Here is a 19,076-nt window from a genome sequence, read left to right as displayed (position 1 = left end):
TCTGTTGCTCCTCTGGGCCCCTGTGAGCCTAGGAGTGCCCTCAGGGTGATGTCAGGATCCAGGGACATCAGCCCATCTCCATAGCCTTTAGGAGCAGATGGGACTGTGGCGGGAGCCATTCCTCTTCCTCCTCAGGCTGCCCGAAGTTATTTTAAATGGGCTTTCTCTTTCTATCTCTTGTTGTATTTTCTTGTCAGTAACAAATAGAAAAACAGAGGATTCATGGGCATTCATTTTATATACTAGAACTTTGCTAAAGCTGCTAATTGTTTGTTTTGTTTTGTTTTAGTTTTTGTAAGGCAGTGGGGTTAAGTCAGTTGTTTTTCCTATACGATATTTCACATTTTCTTCTATTTTTTGGTATAGTTATATTTCTTCTTGATTTCTCACAGTTATTAGCTTCCTCTAATTCTGTTCTACATTTGAAGGAGTTATATTCTTCAGAGAACTTTTTTATTTACATTTCCAGTTGACCAATTCTGCTTTCTTAAGGGATTCTTCTTCTCATTTGCCTTTTGTGTTGCCTTTTTACATTTGTCCTAAACTGGTTTTTAATATGTTATTTACTTCAGTATTTTTTTTGTATTTCTTTCACCAAGCTGCTCATTTAGTTTTCATGATTTATTTGCAAGGCTCTCATTTCTCCTCCCCATTTTTCCTCTACCTCCCTTAATCTATTTGCAAAGTCTTTTTTGAATTCATTCCATAGCTTGAGGGCATTTTCTATTTATCTTGGAGCTTTTTGATACAGAAGCTTTGATTTTGTCATCTTCTTGATATGTATTTTGATTTTCCATGTGACCAAAGTAATTTTCTATAGTCAAGTTCTTGTTTTTATTTTTGCTCATTTCCTTAGCCTAAGGCTGATTTACTGTACTTCCAAGGCTTTGGGGATTTGGGGACACCCACAGGGACCTTAATTCTATCATTGTCTTATGAGAGACTCTGACTGCTCACTTGCCTGTGCTCTGGTATGTGGATGACCACAGGCCCTCCCCTCTGTTAGGATGGAACCTGCTTGCCTACAGTGGTATGGGAGTCCAGATTGACATCTGGATCTCAGTGTGGAAAAACAGTTGAGTCCTGCCCCAGGGAGAGCAGAGAGACCTCTAAAGTCTCCCTTGATACTCTTACCTTCTATGGGTTGGGTGCTCTGGAAGTGCTGGGTTGCTTTCCCAGGTTCCACTGCAGGTTCTCACTGTAGGGCTGCTCTGAGGGGCTGTGCTCTGCTCCGTGCTCACTCTAGTGTGGCAGAGTTCTCTCACCACCCCTTCCATCTGTCTCTCATAATCCTTGGGCCAAAAAGTCTGCGAACTGCCTCCTTTGCCTCAGGTCCAGGCATCCCCAGGACCCAAGACTCCCAAACTGGCTGCATTGCACTGTGCTGTAGTTGAGCTGCTGTTCTTTTTAACTCCCAATCCCAATGAAACAGACTTTTCCTGCAGAACTTGTACATTTTCATGGACTGGGAAATTGTATCATTCAGTCTTTCTGTGGGTTCTGCCCCTCTAAATATTTCCTAGAGTCAGAATTTGCCTGCTTTTGTAGTTTTTTGTGGAATGAGTTTCCGTGAATTCCTGTCTTCATACCACCATCTTGGCTCTGCCCTTCTCCTGCATATTCTTTTAATGGTCATTTTACCTTCCCTTTTTAGCAGATTTGGACAGTTTTTCCTTTTAATTTCCTGTAAGATGTTTTCCAGGTTCAAACAATCAATCAACCTTTGAAAATAGTACATCTGTCAGGACAGATAAAATAAGTAATTTTGACAAAGTCATTATAAGTCAGGGTGAAAACAATAAAAAACAAAAATAAAAAGAAGTGCTATACTAAGGGAAGGCTTGTCATTAATGGATAAATATCACCAACTGATGAGCACATAGCCCTTTTATAGTGGAGGGAAAGAAAGAAGGGTGTGAATATTGAATACAGCAGCTCATTAGATTTGGTCCACAGAGGGAATAGGGTTTAAAAGTCTATCCTACCCTACATAAAAGGGGGTTGGAAGTGAAAAGGTCAATGAAAGCATATCATTTTAAACATATATGAAGCAAGTAGTAGATCATCCAACTTCTTAGAGGAGAAGCTGAACAAATTACAAGGAGACATAGCCAGGCAAGAATGAGAGACCTCAACCTCACTTTCTCAGAATTAGATAGATCTAGCCACAAAATATACAAGAAAGAAATTATGAAGATGAATAGAATTTTAGAAAACTTAGATATGCTAGACCTCTGGAGAAAACTAAATGAATTAAAAGGAATGTACCTTTTATTTCCTACAATTCATGGTACCTATACTAAAACTGCAAATGTACTAGGACATAAAAAACATCACAATCAAATGCAGAAAGGCAGGAATAATAAATGCATCCTTTCTCAGATCATGATGCACTAAAAATTCATGGAATAAAAGTCCAAGGAATGAGAAACTTAGGGGCAGCTATATGGCACAATGGATAGAGCACTGGCCCCAGAGTCAGGAGTATCTGAGTTCAAATCCAGTCTCAGACATTACTGTGCTTGGGCAACCCCATTGCCTTGAAAAACCTAAAAAAAAAGATAAACTAAAAATTAATTGGAAACTAATTATCTTTATTTTAAAGAATAAGTGGAGCAGTTAAAAAATCATAGAAATAATTAATCTTTTCATCCAAAATGATAACAATGAGACATCATACCAAATCATTATTGATTAAACAAATGTTAATTAAAACAACTATGAGGTTCCACCTCACAGTTATCAGATTGGCTAAGATGACAAAAAGGGAAAACAATGTTGGAGAGGTTGTGTGAAGATTGGGACATTAATGCATTCTTGGTGGACTTGTGAACTAATCCAATCATTTTGAAGAGCAATATGGAATTATGTCCAATGAGCAATAAAATGATCATACCCTTTGAACTAGCAATACCTTTACTAGGTCTATATCTAGAACAAATCATTAAAAAATGGGAACAGTCCCACATGCTCCAAAATACCTGTAGCAACTCTTTTTGTAGTAGCAAAAATTATAAATTTATGGAATACCTGTCAAATGGGAATAGCTGAATAAATTGTGATATAATCAATGATAAGGCGTATACTGTGCTTTAAGAAACTATGAATAGTCAGACTTTAGAGAAGCATGGGACTGATGCTAGGTGGAGGGAGCAGATTGAAGAGAACAATGGACACATTAAGAACAATATTGTGAGTTTTTTCAACTATGATGGTCAACTATAAGCTCTTCTCAACAGTTCAGTGATCTGTGTCAATCCTGGGAGACCTGTTATGGGCAATTTCATTCACATCCAGAGGTGAAAAAAATCATACAAAACAAAAGGAAAAAAATACTGAATTGTAATCGATACTATGCTTAGTTTTTTTTACATTTCTCTCTTTTTTTCCTTCCTATCCCATGGTTTTCTTTCTTATTCTTTAATCTGTATTCCTCATACATCAAATGACATATGTAAACATATGAAACAAAAATGTATATTTGCAATTTTTACCATACTGTTCAATGTTGAAGGGATGTTGGTAGAAAAATGTATAATATAAATATGGAAATGAATGAATGCTCTAAACTTTCATAAAAAGTAATAGGAAAAAGTAAATAAATAACAGTAAAAATGAAAACATTCAAACACAAAAAAGAATTATTTTCTTCCATGAGTTTTTAGATCTCTTTTCCAAAATGGTAGACTTTTTACATAATTTCCTCATATTAGTCTAATTTTTTCCTTAATTTTTCTTTAAAATTTCTTACCTGGTTTTGGATGTCTTGTTTTAAGTTATTCAAAACAATCTTTTGGGGTTTGTGGCAATTTTGATTTTTTACTTTGAGATAGACAGATATAACTATTTTAACTTGCCTATCTTCTTATAGGTTTGAACTAAAATATTCTCTATTAACATAATCTTGGGTTATGTTTTTTCTTTTTTTAGTCACTTTTATGTTTTACAATTTTTATTTTATAGCTTATTTTTTTGTTAATATTGTGCTAAAATCAGACTTTAGCTCTAAGTTGCCAAGTTTTAGAATTTTTTGTGCTCTGGTTTCCTGACCTGGGACTTCAGATATTCCTGTCTCTTCCTAAATCATTTCTAAGTCCCTCAACAATGTTTTCACCACAATCATTCTTGCTCCTTATTGTCTCTCTTGCAATTGCAAACTTCATTTTATCCCTCTACTTTAAAGTCAAAATCAGAAATTCCTTTGAGAGCTTAAAACCAGCAGGGTATCCATACTCTATGGCTCTACTCATTTCATGTATACTTGCTTCTCCCCACCATAGCCACAGCCAGGGACTACATAAGATCAGTACACTTCAATCTGACATCCAGAACCAGCAGAGAGTCCTACCATCTTACCCATATCTGTTGTTTATCTCTTACACTTTTTGGAAAGTGAAAGTTTCTAAAGCAAAGTCTGCCAACTGAAACAGCTGCTCCCAGAGTAATATTGTTTATTTTTTTCAATATCTGTTTGAAAGTAAGATCTTTCCTAATATCCCCTTAACCCTGAGTCTTAATTATTTCTGCCACTCAAAGTTCACTTTTTGACATTAATTTTTTATGTTCATGATGGAATTTAAGAAAGCCAGATAATTTCCTGTATTATTCCACCATCTTTCTCAGAATATAATCTTATGAAATTAAATGCAATTTTACATGAGAGAAGTTTATCATCTCAGCATAGAAACCCAGGGTAAGATGAAGCAGTCTTTACCCAATGTGTATTGTGCACCTAAGATATTCAAGGAACTAAGTTATATATTATGAGGAATGCATAAAACGTGTAAATTATGGCTCCAAAAAGGTGTCACATTGACAATATCAATAGTCAGGTAAAACCATCTTGATAGATGGGTTAAATCAGGTTGAGGGTGACCAACAGTCCTCACATCCATCTTGAATTAGGCAGATGTGAAATGTGCCCTGTGGAATGGCAGATGAAAAGAATTATTTCCAATGACCATGAGGGTGACTGATGCAAGTTTAATTATTGGTTATTTACTGAAAAAACCCAAATCATCTGTTTCATCCTAGGTGACTGTCAGTCATCTTGATTATTGTCTTGTCATTGAATTTTGATGCTTCTGGAATAGAGCAAGAGCATAATATCTTTTATGTAACTATGCCTCTCTTAAATCTAATTCAAATACCAGTCAAGACATAATTCTAAGATGTCACTGATCCTCTTTAATACCAAAGGATAAGCAATAATATTACTTAGAACAGCATATATCCTGAATGTCATATATAAAGTGGTTTTTATTTCTTCTGAGATGATGAAAATATCTAAAAAGAAGGAGCAAAGACAAGGTGGCAGTGTAAAGGCAGGTATTCTAGGAAACTTGTTCCCCCCCAAATTCCAAAAACCATCAAATTACAACTCTAACCAAAATTTAGAGGGGCCAGAACCCACACAAAGACTGAGTGATACTATGTCCCAGTCCAAGACAATTTAGAAGTTCCACAGGAAAAGTCTGTTCCACCTGGACTGGGGGTTGGAAAAAGTCACACAGCCAGGCTGGGCACCTGGGTCTGTGACAGGGGGTGCCCAAGGATCATCCAGGACAACTAGAAGGAGTGATGAGAGACCTCTGACACACCAGAGTGAGTATGGAGTAGAACTCTGGCCTCAGAGCAGCCCTGGTGAGAACCTGCATCAGGAGTCAGTAGAATCAACCAGCATGTCCAGAGCTCTCAGCCCATAGACAGTAAGGGGGTCGAGTCTGGGGAGACTGAAGAGGTCTCTCTGCTCTTTTTGGGGTAGAATTCAGTTGTTTTACCACATTCAGATCCAGGGTACAGTCTGGGCCCCCACAACACCATCATAGCCAAGCATGGATCATCCTCACAGCTCCAGGGCTGGGAGAAAACCTGTGTTCATTCACATACCAGAGCACAGGCAAGAGAGCACTCAAAGTTTCTCAAAAGACCTTGTAGGAATTAAGGTTTCCTGTGGGATGTCCCCCAAAGCCCCAAAGCCTTGGAAGTGTGGTAAATTAGTCATAGGTTGAGGAACTGAGCAAACAACAGAAAAAAAGAAGAATCTGACCATAGAAAATTACTTTGTTCCCATGGAAGAGTCAGATGACAAAAAAGGAAACTTCTGTATCCATTATCTCCAAGAGAAATAGAAAATGGGCTCAGCCTATGGGGGACCTCAAAAAAGACTTTGAAAAGCAATTAATGGGGTGGAGGAAAAATTGGGAGGAGAAATTAGAGTGATGCAGAAAAATCATGAAAACCAAGTCAACAAATAAAAACATGCTGGAGAAAATAATATGTTAAAAACCGACTTAGGTCAAATGAAAAAAGTAACACAAAAGTCAAACGAGGAGAAGCATGCCTTAAAATGTAGAATTGGTCTTCTGGAAAAGGAGATAAAAAAGCTCTCTGAAGAAAATAACTCCCTCAAATGAAGAATGGAACTTAAGGAAGCTGATGACTTTGCAAGAACTCAGGAAGAAGTAAAAATATACCAAAAAATTAAAATAAAGTGTGAAATTTCTCATTGGAAAACAGATTCAGAAGAGACAACTTAAAAGAATTCCTGGGATACCTGAGGCTCATGACCAGGAAAAGAGCCTAGACTTCATTTTTTTAAGAAATAATACTACAAAATTGCCCTGAGATCCTAAAAGCAGAGACTACAATAGAAATTGAGTGAATTCACTGATCAACTCCTTAAATAGATCCCAAAAGAAAAATTTCCAGGAATATTATAGCCGAATTCCAAAACTCCCAAGTCAAAGAGAAAATGCTAAAAGCTGAAACAAGAAACAAGCAATTCAACTATCATGGCTCCATAGTAAGGATTACATAGGATCTGGCAGCATCTACATTAAGGGCTCGTTTTGGCTTACAACTGAGAATCAACTACCCAGAAAAACTGAGCATCCTCTTTCAGGGGAAAAGATGAACTTTCAATGAAAGAGGACTTTTAATCATTCCTATTGAAATAACCAGAACTGAACAGAAAGTTTAATCTCCAAGTAAAGGACTTGGGGGAATCTTAGAGGTGATGGATGAAGAGGACTAATTATGAGAAACAATAATTTTGAAATGCTGGTATTCTTGTATGGGAAGAAGATGCTGATTATTCACATGAACTTTCTCATTATAAGAGCAATTACCAAAAGCATATATAGATAAGGCACAAGAAGGAGCTGAATATAAAGTTATAATATATAGTAATACAATGGAGTCAATGGGTGATAAAAGAACATACTGGGAGGAAGAGACAGGAGAAGAAGAAGTGGTTAAGATATTTCATATGAGTCAAGGGGAAAAAACCTTTTACAATGGAGTGGAACTGGGGAAGGAGAAGGGGAATGAGTGAGCCTTCATTCTCATCAGAAATGGCTCAGAGACAAAATAACACACACACATACACACACACACACACACACACACACACACACACACACACACACACACACTTAATAGGGTATAGAAGCCTATCTTATCCTAGAGAAAAATGAGGGGAAAGGGATGGGACAAGGGGGAATGGGGAGAGTACAGAAAGGAATATATGATAGAAAAGAGGAAAGGTTGTAGGAGAGGGTATTCAGATACAACACACTTCTGACGAGGTACAGGATGAAAAGTGAGAGAGAATTGAATAGATGAGAATGGGGAGGAATAGTGTGGAGGTAAATACAGCTATTGATAGCAACTTTGGGAAAAATATTGAAGCAACTTCTCTGGTGGCAACTCATCCCAGACACAGAGTCATTGGAATATGAATACAGACTGAAGTACCCTTTTTTCTTCTCTTTCACTATCCTTGCGATTTCCCATCTTTTGGTGGTATGAGGAGGGGTTATTATTCTCACAAGATTACTGTATTAATATAAAATGATTAAACAAAAAAAATCAAAAAAGAACCTAAAACATTTTCTATCACCCTCAGCAGATGAAGAGAGAATCTGACAGTGTAGTCACTCCTTTTAAAGTAGGCTAGATAGCCAACTTTTCTTCGTCAGTAGGCAATACTTTCTGACAAAGTTTTGATACTTTTTTCTGTGTAGTCTTAGATATGGTGTATTTTGGTAAAGAGAGAAAGGGAATATCTGTGATTTGAAGCAACATACCAAAGTTTTTCATTATGTAGCCTACTAGAAATGTGTTAACAGAAAGAAATTAATTTTAGGCATACACAGCAGAATCACTGTAGTGAAAACCCATTTGAGACTTCCCCTGATTAAATAAATATAATTTTAGTTTAAATTCAAAATGAAAATTATGCATAAAATATAATTCATGCAATGGAAGTCTTAGACAAGCATAGTAATAGTGGGGTAAGATATATGTTTGCAATCATTATGTTCATTAGATCTTTCTTGGTTATAATAGCCACCCACAAAATAAATTTGAATAAAGGGAGGAGTCCCAAATTAAAGTTATTACTGCAGCTAAATATTCATTTCAGTTCTATGGATTGATATGAATGTATTTAGTGTTCAAATATTTCCAAGTTGTTGCTATGAATTTACTGACTTCATGTAATCAACTTAGAGATTAACTAGAAGGCTTCGTTGCTTCCCAGACTTCTTTTATAGTTCTTTCAGTCAACTGACAAAATCATTGCTCTGTCTTGAAGTTATTATCCAAGACATTATCTACAGTTGAAGATTAGGAAACAAAAGTAATAGGAAGAGGTTATAATGATAAAGTGGAGGAAAAACACTAGCAGATGCTTGGCAGTAGTGTCATGGATGACAAACTCCTGCAGTGTTCCTGATGGTGCTCATTTTCTTTCTCTCTCTCTCTCTCTCTCTCTCTCTCTCTCTCTCTCTCTCTCTCTCTATCTCTCCACATGCAAATACAAAGTATATGTATATTCTTCTTGTATGTGTATTTGTACATATATAAAATACATGCATATACAATATGTAAACATGTAAACTAGATATATGTATGTATCTATATGTATAAACACATATATGTATATTTTTTCAATGGCTATACCATAACATTTAACAAATACTAAAAAAGGAGGCCCAATTCACCCTCAAAATCAAGACTGAAAGATCAGGTTGGGGTATAAGTAGATGTTCAAATATTAGTAGGCAATAAAAGAATTCAAGTATTGCACATTTGAAGTGTTTAAAGCTGTGATGTTGGTTTCTACATCACCTACAGAAGCACCACTATGAAAATTCCCTGTCTTTCCCCTAGCATCCCCTCATATTTTTCTTCTAAACCATTTTGTCGTGGCAAGAGTTAATCATGTGAATAAGCTTGTGTTTGAACAGTGAGGGTGGGATGGCTAGCCATGTTCTTGACTTATTGAACTGAGCTATGCATCCATAGGAATTGTCAAATGTCATTCCATAGTTTTGCACTCCAGTCCATTGTCTTATGTTTCTTTAATATAGGTGGAATTAATTCAAATATCATATGTAAATAGCAAAGAGCAGAACAGCATCTTTTTATTTTTATTAATACATTTAAATTTTATTCATTTAGCCAGTATTATATAAATATACATTTCAACATATATTTTTGTAAAGTTTTTCTCCTTCAATGTATCTCTCCCCCCCAAACTAGGATAGAAAGTATTCTGATACAGGTTATACATGGACAATCATATTGCTCATATTTTCATATTATTCATATTATGAAAGAAGAGTATGAACAAAGAGGGAAAACCACAAAAAGAGAAATGAAAAAAAGGTGAAGATACTATGCCTTAATTGATATTCAGATTCTATAGTTATATCTTTGGATGTGGTTGGAATTTTCAATCACAGGTCTTTTAGATATATCTTTCATAGCTGACCTATTGAGAAGAGCTAAGTCCATCAAGGATGATCATAGCATAATGTTGCTTTTAAGAGATACAATTTGATCCCGGGTTTGCTCACTTCAAATAAGATCAGTTCATGTAAGTTTGTCCACATTTATCTTTGGACATAGTTACAAATTGCTCTCCAGAATGATTGGATCTATTCATGTTCCACCAGCAATGCATTAGTGTCCCAGTTTTCCCACATCCCCTCTAATATTTGTCATTACCCTTTTCTATCATCTTAACCAGTCTGATAGATGTGAGGTAGTACTTAAGAGTTATTTTAATATGCATTTTTTGAATTAATAGTCATACTATTTCAATATGACAATGGATACTTTTAATTTCTGCATCTAAAACCTACCTGTTCTTATGTTTTGACCATTTATTAAATGGAGAATGACTTCTATTCTTACAAATTTGGTTCAATTCCCTATATATTTTAGAAATGAGGCCTTTATCAGAAGTACTGAATATAAAAATTGCTTCCTAGCTTTGTTTTCATTTTAATGTTTTTGCATTAGTTTTGTTTGTGCAACCATTTTTCTATGTGATTAAATTATCAATTTTTCTTTTCATAATGTTCTCTTTATTTTATTTTGGTTATAAATTTTCCTCCTCTCTATAAATCTGACAGTTAAATGATTCCTTGCTCTTCTAATTAGCTAATGGTATCACCCTTTATGTCTAAATCTTGTATCCATTTTGACCTTACTTTTGTATATGATGTGAGATATTGGTCTGTGTCTAGATTCTGCAATTTTATTTTCCAGTTTTCCCCTTAAGTTTTTGTCAGATAGTGAATTATTATCCCAGAAACTGAATTCTTTGAGTTTATTGAACTGTAGATTAGGATAATTGCTTACCACTGTATTTAGCAAACCTAGTATATTCCACTGATCTACCACACAATTTCTTATCCAGTATCAAATAATTTTGATAATTTCTGCCATATTAGTTTAGTTTTAGATCTGGAATGACTATACAGACTTACTTTGACTTTTCATAAATTTCCTTGATATTCTTGACCTTTTTTTCTTCCTGGTATGGTTTGTATTTTTTAACTTTGTAAAATCATATTTTCATCATTTGATTGGTATGGCATTAAATAAGTAGATTATGTGAAATTATCTTTTTATTATATTAACTTGGTCTCCCCATGAGCAACTGTTATTTTTCCAGTAGTTTAGATCTGATTTTATTTGGGTGAACAGAGTTTTGTAATTGCATTTATATTGTACCTGGATTTGTTTTGGCAGGTAGGATCTCAAATATTTTTTGTTGTCTATAGTAGCTTGAAATGGAATTTTTCTATCTCCTGCTGCTGAGCTTTGCTGGTAATGTATATAAATACTGATCATGTATGTAGGTCTATTTTATAACCTATAACTTTGTTTTAAATGTCAATTTTTTCAAGTAGTTTAGTGAGTTCTCAAGGTTTCTCTAGATATACTACCATTTCATCTGCAAAGAATGAGTTTTGTTTCCTCAATGCCTATTTAAATTTTGTTAGTTTTCTTTTTATTAAGTTAATATTTCTAATAATATATTGAATAATAGTGATGATAACTGACATCCTTGTTTCACACTTGATCTTTTGGGAAGGCTTGTAGTTTAGCATTTTAAGGAAAACCCTATTCATTCCTATGCTCTCTGTTGTTTGTTATTGGAATGGATTCTACATTTTCTCAAAAGTTTTTTCATAACCTCCTGAGATAATCATATGATTTCTATTTTATTATTAATATGGTCAATTATATTAATATTTTCCTAATATTGAATTAGCTCTGTATTTGTAGTAAAAATTCCAACAGGTCATAGTGTATTATCCTAGTGATAACATGCTATTTCTATCTTTTTTCTAATTTTTAATATTTTTTGCTTTATTATTCATTAGGGCAATTGATTTATGATTTTCATTCTTAATTTTTGCTCTTCTGGGATGGCTAGGTGGCATAGTGGATAAAGCACCTGCCCTGGAGTCAGGAGTACCTGGGTTCAAATCCAGTCTCAGACATTTAATAATTACCTAGCTGTGGGGCCTTGGGCAAGCTACATAAACGCTGTTTGCCTTGCAACACCCCCCCATTTTTTTTTTTGCTCTTCCTGGTACAGGATCCAGTACACTATTTTTATCATAAAAGGAATTTTCTAGGTCTCCATCTATTTTTCCAAAAAGTTTATGTAATATTTGAATTAATTGTTCTTTAAATGTTTTGTAGAAACTATCTAGTACTGGGGATTTTTTGTTCATTGATGTTCTTCATTTGTTCATTGATGACTTATTTAATTTCTCTTTTTTTTAAAATGGGATTATTTAAATATTTTATTTCCATTTATACTAAACCAGGCAATTTACATTTTTGGAAATATTCATTCATTCACCTTAGATTGCCAGATTTACTGGTATGTAGTTGAGCAAAATAGTTTCAAATGATTATTTTAATTTCTTCTTTGGTGGTGAATTCGTCCTTTTCATTTTTATGCTGGTAATTTATAGTTTTTTATTTTTTATATCAAATTAATATGATGTTAATCTACTTTGATTATTTTTTCATAAAATCAACTTGTTTTTATTTATTAATGCAATAGTTTTCTTATTCTCAATTTTATTAATCTCTCCTTTGATTTTCAGGATTTCTTATTTGCTATTTAATTGGGGATTTTTGATTTGTTATTTTTAGATTTTTCATTTTTTTGGCCAATTAACTGATAATCTCTTTCTTTCATTTATTCATTTATGCACTTAGAGATATGCAATTTGCCTTAAGGACTGCTTTGTTTGCATCCAGGACACTTTGGTGCATTACACCATTAATGTCATTCTCTTTCATGAAATTGATTTTTGTTTCTCTGATTTGTTTTATTTTTTGATCCATTCATTTTTTTATGATTGCATTATTTACTTTCTAATTAATTTTTAATCTATCTTTCCATGGCTCTTTATTACATATTTTTTCATTGCATTATGATCTGAGAAAGATGCATGGAATATTTCTGCCTTTCAGCACTTAATTGTGAGCTTTTTATGTCCTACTACATGGTCAATATTTACACATATGGCTTCAAATAAATATATATATATATATATATATATATATACACACACACACATATATATATATATATATATGCACATATATATATATATATATATATATATAATATTCTTTTTATTTGTATTCAATTTTCTCCAGAGGTCTATCATATCTAACTTTTCTAACATCCTTAAAGTCTTTCTTGTTTATTTCATGAATAGATTTAATTATGAGAGAGGGAGATTGAAGTCCCTTACTGGCATAGTTTTACTGTCTTTTTCCTCAAATTCATGTAATTTCTCCTCTATGAATTTGAATGCTATACCCACTTGGTGCTCATATATATAGAATACTGGTATTACCTCAATGTCTCAAGTGCCTTTTAACATGATGTTGGTTACTTCCATATCAGTTTGAATTAGGTCTATTTTTCGCTTTAGCTTTTAGATCAGATTTGTTAATCTCCTTTTTTTAAACTTTAGCTGAAGAATAATATATTCTGCTCCAATCTCATGTGTATGTGTGTGTGTGTGTTTCTTTGAAAGTCTCCAATTTTGTTCCTATTTTTTTTTGAAAGAATATGATGACATTTTCTGGGTAGTAGTTGGTTCTTGGAGATAATCCAAGCTCCTTTGCCTACAGAATATCTTATTCCAATCCCTTGGATCTTTTAATGTTGAAGCTGCTAAATCTTACATAATCCTAACCGTGGTTCCTTAGTATTTGAATTGATCTTTTTTTTACTGCTTTCAGTATTTTCTCCTTTAGTTGATAACCCTGAAATTTGGCTACAATGATCCTTGGAGATTTTACTTTTGAGGTGCCAAGTGGATTATATCCAGGACTATTTTTCCCTCTTGTTCTAGATTTTCAGGTCAGTTTTCCTTCACAATCTCATGAAAGATATTGTCCAATTTTTTTTATCATAGTTTTCATATTCCTTAATTGTAAAAGTATCTCTCTCAGATCTATTTTCCAGGTCTGTAGCTTTTTTTTTTTTTGAGGTACTTTATATTTTTTCTGGTTTTTCCATCTTTTGATTTTGTTTGATATATTCTTGAAGTATTATACAGTCATTGTTTTCCCCTGACCAATTTTTATTTTTAAATATTTATTTTTTTCTGTTAGCTTTTGTATCTCCTTATTCCTTTGGCCAAATATTCCTTCAAAGTTATTGCTTTCCAAAGAAACAGTAGTAAATGACTTATAGTAATTTGGTGTTGAATAAACCCAAAGATTACATCTTCTGAATAAGAACACACTATATGACAAAAACTGCTGAGAAAAATGAAACATTGTATGTTAGAAGTTAGGTTTAGAATAACATCTCATTCCATATGTTAACATAAGTTTGAAATGGGTATAGGATTTAGATATAAAAGGTGACATCATAAGCCATTTAGGAGAACAGTGAGTAGTTTACCTGTCAGATCTATGAAAAGAACAGTTTATGATCAAAGAAAAGATAGAGAACATTATAAAATTCAAAATGGATAACTTTGATTACATTAAATTGAAAAGATTTTTTGCACAAATAAAACCAATGTAGTCAAGATTATAAGGAAGGCAGTAAGTTGGGAAAATTTTACAACTAGTGTTTCTGACAAAAAACTAATTTCTAAAATATATAGTGAACTTAATCAAATTTATAATACAAGACATTTCTCAATTAATAAATAGTCAAAGGATATGAAAAATAATTTTCTGATAAAGTAAGTATAAGCTTTCTATAGTAATATAAAAAAATGCTTTACAAATGAAATAAAATCAAGAGAACAGTGTACATATTAACAACAGCACTGTGAATTGATCAACTTTGATGGATGCAACTCTTTTCAGAGAACTAGGACAACCCTGGGACACCTGTTATTGACAATGCTATCCATATCCAGATGAAGGAAAAAACTACACAAAACTACACAAAACAAAAAAGAATCTGAATGAACATTGCTTTCATTTAAAAAAAATTCTCTTAAGTTTTTTCCCTTCCTATACCATGGTTTTCTTTTTTTTTCTTAGTCTTATTTCCTCATACAGAAAATGACTTCTATGCAAAGATGTTGAACATAAATGTACATGTACAATATTCAATAGATTTTTTGCCACTGAGTAGAGATGGGTAGGAAGGCTGGGTGGAAGGAAAACTGTTTAACATATATATGCATGTGGATAAATGTTGAAAAACTTCCATATCATATGATTAGAAAAATAAAATAAACAATTAATTAAAAAAAGAAAAAAGAAAATACTCTATATCATTATTGATTAGAGGAACATAAATGAAAACACCTCTGAGGTACCCCATTGCATTTATCAGATTGACCACTAAAACTATGTGGAAAAACTGGGACACTAATGCATTGACTGTGGAGTTGTGAATTGATCCAATCTTTCTGGAGAGCAATTTGGAATTATGCCCAAAGGGAAATAGAAACATGCATACCCTTTGATCATAAAAAAGGATAAAAAAGCCCCACATGTAAAAGTATTTATAGCAGTTCTTTTAGTAGTGGCAATCGGAAATTGAGGGGATGCCGATCATTTGGGAAATGGCTAAACAAATTGTGGTATATGAATGTGATGAAACTTTCTTGTTCAATAAGAAATCATGAGGAGACAGGATTCAAATTAACTTGAAAATACTTGCAAAAACTGATACTGAATGAAGTGTGTAAAACCAGAACAACATTGTATATACACTAACAGCAACTATGATGGACTTATTCATTTCAGCAGTACAGTAATGAAATTCAAAGATAAGAATGCTCTGTTGAGTTTAAATTTCAACCAAAACTTACTATCCTCTATTTTTAAAAGTTGTGTAATTGTTTTTTTTCTATTATTTTTTCTTCATTTTGATTTGATTCTAATCTCACAACATAACTAACTTGGATCTATGTTTGGCATGACTATACTAGTAGGGCCTATATTGAATTGCTTTCTGTTGGGGGGGTGGGGAGGGAAGAGAGGAAAGGAGGAAAATGAAAAACTCATAACTTTGCAAAAATAATTGTTGAAAAATTTTCTGGGTTGTTGAGAAAAAAATAATATTTAAAATATAGTTATTGCTTTCCTTTTCTAATTTTTCATAGTTCTCTATGATTCAATTCTTTTCTAAATTTTCTTTCTTTCTCTCTTATTTGGTTCATAAAATACTTTGAAGAAAACTTTTTGGAATAGAGTAAAATTCACATTCATATTTGAGACTTCTTATGTATTGCTATTGCTCTTCTTTTCTGAGATGTTATTTTAATATTTCTGTCACCATTGTAACTTTCTGTTAATTTCTAATTTCCGTCCTTTTTAGTTGAGAAGAAACAAATATTCTTCTGTCCATGTAACTTTCATCTTCCAGGTTATTTGTTTGTTTTATTTTGTTTTTTGCTTATTTTGAATGTTTAGACTTGAGTGCCAGGCAAGATGGCGGAGAGAAGACAGGAACAGTTCTAAAGTCTCCTGCTCTTTCCTCATCTACCATATGAAACAAACCTCTTAAAAGAAACCAAACCCACAAAATCCAGAAAGAAAAGCTAGAAGAAAGAACATCTATCTCAGGATTTGTCTCTGGCAGCAGCATTGGTTGAGTATGGGCTCAGAGGGAGGATCAGCCCTGATCAACCAGATTAACAGCTGAAATGGAGCTGGGACTCTGAGGGCCCAAGAGCTGGACCTGCTGGATCAGCAGTGGGGCTAGATGGCAGGGGCTTGAGTCAACAAGGGAGCAGAGGCGCTGGTATTGGTGCTGTCCTCCCGGAGCTTGTGGACAGGGCTGGGGGGAGACTTCTGGAGCAGAAGAGCTGGGGACACCATCCCTGGGCTCCCCTAGTCTGAGGAACTCAAGGGTCCCATTAAGAGCTCAGACTTCTTCCCAGAGTAAATAAATGCAAACTACTTCTGCCTCAGGCCCAGGTGTGTGAGTACAAGAACCAGCCCAGCTGAGGAAGGACTTCATTCAAGGGTAAAGCCCATCATTGATTGAAGGCAAAAGAATTCATTAACTCCAACTCCTCCCTTCAAGCAAAGGGAGAAGGCCTCAATCAAGGTCACAGAGAATCTAGAGAAAGGAAACAACAGCTTCTACTGGCCAGCCAGAGGAACTGCATTCAGTGGGTAAAGCCTTTAGTGATCCCAAGCCCCTGGGAACCAGCCCCTCCCCAACTCAAGGTCTTACCAAAATGAAGAAGGGTCAGCGGAAAGGCGGATCCATAGAAAAATTCTTCGAAGGGAAAGACCCTAACTCAGAAAGACCTAGAACCTCTGAGGAGAATGTGATCTGGTCTTCAGCACAGAAAGACTTCCTTAAAGAAATAAGGAAGGAGCTTAAAAATTTGGGAGAGACAATTAACACCTTGCAACAAGAAAACAAATCCTTAGAAAGTACGATTGGACAAAAACAAAGGGAGAATAAATCTCTCAGATCCTCAAATGGACAATTACAAAATGAGAATAAATCTCTCACATCATCAATCGGACAAATGCAAAATGAGAATAATTCTCTCAGATCCTCAATTGGGCAAATGCAAAAAGAAATTAATTTTCTCAAAACCTCAACTGGTCAAATGGAAAGCTCTTTCAAAAGTAGAATTGACCAATTAGAAAAGAAGTTGCAAAAGATTAACGAAGAAAACTTGTCCCCCCAAAAAAGAATGGAGTCTACAGAAACTAATGACTCCATGAGACAGCAAGAGTGAGTTAAACAAAATCAAAAAATAGAAAAAACAGAAGAAAATGAAAAATACCTTATCAACAAAACCACTGACATCAAGAATAGATCGAGGAGGGGCAACTTGAAAATTATAGGACTTCCTGAAAACATTGAAGAGAAAAAAAGACTAGAATTAATATTACAGGATCTAGTGATGGAAAACTGCCCTGATATCATGGAATTGGAGGGCAAAGTAGTTACTGAAAGAATACATAGGGCGGCAACTGTAGCGGTGGCGGTGGTGGCGCCCCCTCTCCAGCTCCATCCTCCACAGTGGCAGCGGCAATGGCAGCCCCGCTGGTCCCGGCCCAGCCCCGGGCCGAGTCGCCTGCTCCCTCTCTTGGCAGTGGCAGCAGGCGCAGCGGTGCTCTTGGGCAGGCAGAGGCGGCGGCCCAGAGGTGGAGCAGCGGCTGAAGCTCCTGGGTCTGCAGGGAAGATGGCCTCCAACAAGACGATGCTGCAAAAGACGGGAAAGAAACAGAATGGCAAGAGCAAGAAAGTGGAGGAAGCCAAGCCTGAGGAGTTTGTAGTGGAGAAGGTCTTGGACCCACACGTGGTGAATGGGAAAAGTGGAATATTTCTTAAAGTGGAAAGGATTTACAGATGCCGATAATACATGGGAACCCAAAGAAAACTTAATTTGTCCAAAGTTAATTGAAGCCTTTCTGAATTCTCAGAAGGCTGGTAAAGAAAAAGATGGCACCAAAAGAAAGTCTTTATCTGATAGTGAGTCAGATGATAGCAAGTCCAGAAGAAGCACGAGTCTGCTGACAAACCAATGGGTTTTGCTCGGGGCCTTGATCCAGAACGAATCATTGGTGCCACAGACAGCAGTGGAGAGCTGATGTTTCTCATGAAGTGGAAATATTCCGATGAGGCTGACTTGGTGCTGGCCAAAGAAGCAAACATGAAATGTCCCCAGATAGTCATTACCTTTTATGAGGAGTGGCTGACCTGGCACTCCTGTCCTGAAGATGAAGCACAATAATCAATCATTTGTGTGGCTATTTAAGTATGTACATATGTGTGTGCATACATACATACATACATATCTATTATAAAGTCCGGATCTCAATTCCATTCTTTGATTTTTTAGCAGTGTGAGCACCATCTCCAGCTAATGAGAACTGAGTTCAGTAGGTTTTAAAGTAGATTTTTGTTTTTCGTTTGGTTTGTTTTTTGTTTGGGATGGTTTTTATTTTGCATCAGCAGAAGTGGTAACTGAACAAGTAAATACAGGCTTTCTGCATTTACTTTAACATTTATCACAGAAGAGAGCATTTGATACTATGGAATTATTAACTTCCTCCACCATAGAGAAAAACTTTTAGAAATATTGATTAATACCTTCTCTAGTCACTACTCTGAATCCTAAGAAATGTTTAGCCCCCATGTATGCCTAAAGTTAGCTGTCCAAGAAAATGTTGTGTCTGTGTAGATTTCTGGTATTCATTTGAATGAAACCCTTAGCTTTTAAAAGCTTGCGTTTTACACCTAGAGATAAATATAATGAAAGTTTGCTTCTGGCAGCCTTTTCCCAGGT

At 34.8% G+C, this 19,076-nt stretch overlaps 1 pseudogene; it reads left to right on the top strand.

Annotated features, from left to right (window-relative positions):
* Positions 1–17,969: 17,969 nt before the first annotated feature.
* On the top strand, positions 17,970–18,701 carry LOC141500680 (chromobox protein homolog 3 pseudogene; annotated as a pseudogene).
* Positions 18,702–19,076: the final 375 nt, after the last annotated feature.

This window comes from Macrotis lagotis, chromosome X (genome assembly GCF_037893015.1).
Source record: "Macrotis lagotis isolate mMagLag1 chromosome X, bilby.v1.9.chrom.fasta, whole genome shotgun sequence".
Lineage (NCBI taxonomy): Eukaryota > Metazoa > Chordata > Mammalia > Peramelemorphia > Peramelidae > Macrotis > Macrotis lagotis.
The sequence above is the reverse complement of the archived record's forward strand: the minus strand, read 5'-3'. Positions and strand labels throughout refer to the sequence as shown.